Source organism: Macrobrachium rosenbergii, chromosome 42 (genome assembly GCF_040412425.1).
Source record: "Macrobrachium rosenbergii isolate ZJJX-2024 chromosome 42, ASM4041242v1, whole genome shotgun sequence".
Lineage (NCBI taxonomy): Eukaryota > Metazoa > Arthropoda > Malacostraca > Decapoda > Palaemonidae > Macrobrachium > Macrobrachium rosenbergii.
In genome coordinates this window covers 16,718,122-16,722,219 of record NC_089782.1, presented here as the reverse complement: position 1 = coordinate 16,722,219, position 4,098 = coordinate 16,718,122, and positions in this window count along the sequence as shown.

Sequence of the window (4,098 nt, the reverse complement as noted above, 5' to 3'; positions counted from 1 at the left end):
AGTTGATGCGGAAACCTTGTTCGTCGAACTGGACACCAGAGGCTCTCTGTTCTTCAGCGATGCGGAGGAGTTCAAAGACGTGCTCGGGGACGGCGGGGATGTTGTCGCCTTCGGGTTGGAAGCCGTTCTCGTTGGCTACGAAGTTCACGCGGGCGAAGCTGCCATCCTCACGGGGAAGGCTGTCCAGGAAGGGGAGGAGGAAGATAAGAAGAATGAGACACAGTCTTCAACATGAAACATGGTTAATTATCTAATACCGAAAGTAAAGGGAGCAGTGTCGTCGGATGGATGCCTTCATCAAAAACAAACAAGAAAAATGCAACTACATTTGGTTTATTGAAAAAGATAGTTTCATGAAAAGGACCTCCTTTTACTTTAGTAAGTGGAAGTCGTGAGAACAATAAAAAGAATTTAATTTTACCTATATGGAATGGTAATGTTAAAAAAGAAAAACAGCAAAATAAGCATCTGAGGCCTGTATTGGGGAAAGGGCAACCAAACTGGTATCTAGGTCAAGAGACTCTTTTATCTAAGAAAGATCACGTGTGCAAAGGTTTCAAGATACCGCAATAAAAAAAATGAGGATGAAGAGGAGAAGAGAAACAAATAATGATAAACAGTGAATAAATATAGTATCTAATAAAGATTTGCCAGGCGGTAACTCAGCTACATTGGAAAGAAACGGAGGGGAGTACAATAGAAAAGGATAGAAGAGAGAAAAGCGTTAGAAGGAAAAGAAATCAAGCCTTAGAGAGAGAGAGAGAAGAGAGAGAGAGAGAGAGAGAGAGAGAGAGAGAGAGAGAGAGAAGTGGGTATATCTGATCCATCAGTTATATGTATGTGAAGCTTAACTGTATTATTGACTAATTACTCGAGATAAGAACTTTTTCAGAACTTCGCAAAGGCTTGATTTCTTGAGTAACTGTGGTACATAATGCAATCACTTTTCGTCAGACAACATTTAAATTTCCAACAAGCAGACATGTTAATCTTGAAGCGATGGTGCTGCGATGAAAAATTATATAAGCAAGATCGTTCACAAAACAAGAACTATATAAGGAGGGAGAAACTAAGACAAATGACTTGAAGGGAGAACCATTAATGAGAAAGGGCCCTGAAAACAGAAAGACGCCGAGGAGGACCTTGAGATGAGAACCATTACACAACAAGCATCTTGAAATCACGGTGATGAACTTACAGGTAGAATCCCTGCATGTTGCTTTGTCCAACAGCTCCTGGGGCTCCTGCTACTTCGGTTTCGATACCGTTCTCGGCGGCGAAGGCGTAGTTAAAGTTTCCGTCCCCGTTGTCGACGCGTTCATCTCGGATGATGGCGACGGGAGGAGCCCTTTGCTCGAATTGCTGCTGAGGAGCAGCTAATGCCAGGGCGAAGAAGCAGGAGAGAACGATCTGGAATAGGAATAGAAAAGGAAAATGAAGGCAGTTCCTACCACCACAAATATGTCATATAAGAGGAGGAGATAAAATTGATCGGAACAGAGAAGGGTAATGATGGGAACCTTTTCCTCCACAGCTATGTCGATTTGGTAGAGGAAAAGATAAGGGGAATGATGGGATTCGTTGTCTGTTTTATAAAAATAAGCAGACAACCAAAATGGTGGGAACCTTTGTCTTTTTTTTTTTTTTTTTTTTTTTGAGAGAGAGAGAGAGAGAGAAACAGGGAAAGAGAATGATGAGGACCTTTAACTCCTCAGATTATTTCTTTTAGGGAGAAGAACAAACAGAAACACTGGGAACTTTGTGCTTTTAGAAGGGGAACAGAAATGACGGGAACAGTTATCTCCCTAGATATGCAGTCTAGGTTGACCAGTTACTCCGAAGAACACTCAGTGAATTATGTTATTCTAGTGAGCATCTCTTCAACATTCTGATGCAAAAAAATATAAGTCGATGCAGCTTGACTATTAGTAGCAATCTAAAAAAATAGGAAATTTTTTTTATAATTTCTCTGCTGACTGGTTTTTCTTTGTCCAGATGAAATTGTAAAATTTGAAATGATAAAAAAATAAATACATGGCAAATGATAGCTGTAAATTTCCATATATTTAGTCGTCAGAATTTTTCATTCTGTGTTACTTTCCATTCATTTGGTGACAAAATCCAACCTCGAGGAAAAAAATTTATGAGCATATTAAAACTGCACGATAAACAAATATTATTAACATACTCCAAGAAGATACTCGTGGATTTAGTTTTAAAAGGATATGTAAGAACTCTCTCTCTCTCTCTCTCTCTCTCTCTCTCTCTCTCTCTCTCTCTCTCTCTCTCTCTCTCTCTCTCTAAGTAAATAAACAAACAAATAAACAAATAAATAGACAAACAAATAAATATCAAATAAATAAACATGCTACAGAACTGGAAAGCATAAGCCTAACCTGACCCCACTTTTGGCTCTCCTTTCTCTTTTTAACAGCTAACTAATTCTTGCGGTTAACACTCCATACACTCGAAGAAATACAGGTTTCGTACACTCGACTACATAATTTATAGAGTAGTAAGACAAGTAAATGCCACTTATTGCCCGGTCTGTGAATACCCGTCCCGGCTCTCTACTGTCTCATTGAATGGGAGAGAGACTTAATAAATATGACCTGGCTCCACTAAAGGGGAACATTATCGAAGGGACGAAGCCGCTGATGTGAACAGAGCATGCTAAAAAAGGGCATTGGAGGGGCAACAAGAGGCGTTAAAGGTAACTATTTACGACATTGACGCCCGAGGGGCATGAATGTACCCCTAACACGCCCCTGGAAAGCGTTCCTTTCTTTTGAGGCGAAATAAGAGCAGAATGAAATAACATAACTTCTTCTGTAGTTACTACAGTACTCACGGCCTTCATGTTGTCGGACTTCGAGAGTCGAGTGTTGGCTTGGAGGACGAAGGAATTGTGTCGTCGGAAGACTTAAGAAGTCCCTTATATACCCACAAACCTGAGCACGAAGCCAAGGGCAAAGGAAAGAGATTTGGGAGGGGCTGAATTGTAGGGTGGAGGAGGTTGTATAAGAGCATGACTGGGTGAGAGGGGCGGGGTGTGGGCTAGAGTTCTCTTTTGGAGGAGGGAGAAGGATTGGTGGTAGGGGGGAGAGAGGGAGGGAAGGAAGGAGGGACCAGGGAAATGAAACGAGGGAGGAGGGAGGCAGAGGAAAGGGAAGGAATTATTGAAGCAACAGAGATGGGCGTGAAATGTTGGGGGACGGAGGGGAGGAGGAGGAGGGTAAAGTTGATGAACAGCAAAGGTGGGGGAGATTGTACCAGGGCAAATGGGTGAGCTGAATGTGGGTGGGGCTTTTGTGGGCGGGCAGAGAGGCTGGGTCTACTGCCCTTACTCTCAGCGTGACCTTTGCTAAAGATTTTGGGATTATAGACTTCTATTCTAGGAAAATGAGAGCCTCTCTCTCTCTCTCTCTCTTTGTCTGTCTATCTATCTATCTAACTATTTCTATTTCCTTCTCTCTTTCTTTTTGCTTTGACAATTGAATCATCCTATGGGAAAGCAAACTCATGTCTGCCTGATGTCCTTCAGCCACTACCCTCTCGTAATGAGTTAGTCAGTGCCTGTCACTATCTCATTTATTGTAGTAAAACCGTTCATCATTTCCCACACTTTTCTTTTTCCGCCTTTTCCACCAACAATCGTTTTTATGTTTTGCTCTCCTTTCATTTCAATACTTTCTGTTCTCCTGTTTCGTTATTTTAAAGGTTATAATACTTTCTACTTCGCCTCCCGGCAATCAAGAAGATCGGTGCTTAAGCGAGCGTTGAAATTACCAACGCACTTTTCTTTGATTTTTTAACAAATGTTTTCGTTATTTTACGTCATTTGTTTATAACAATCATATGAAGAAAATTCAAGATCAGCGACTAACCAAGATTTAAAATTATTGAGGCATTTATCGTAAATTCTTGTTTCTAAAAAATGTACAGCTTTACTGTTATGTAATTTATTTTATGATGGTTCTATCCAGAAGATTGGTTATTAGGCGAGCGTTGAAATCACCAACACTTTTCGACTTTGGTTTTTGTTTTTTTATTCTTCAGTTATTTCTTTTTTTTTGTAATTTATACATTGTGGGCACA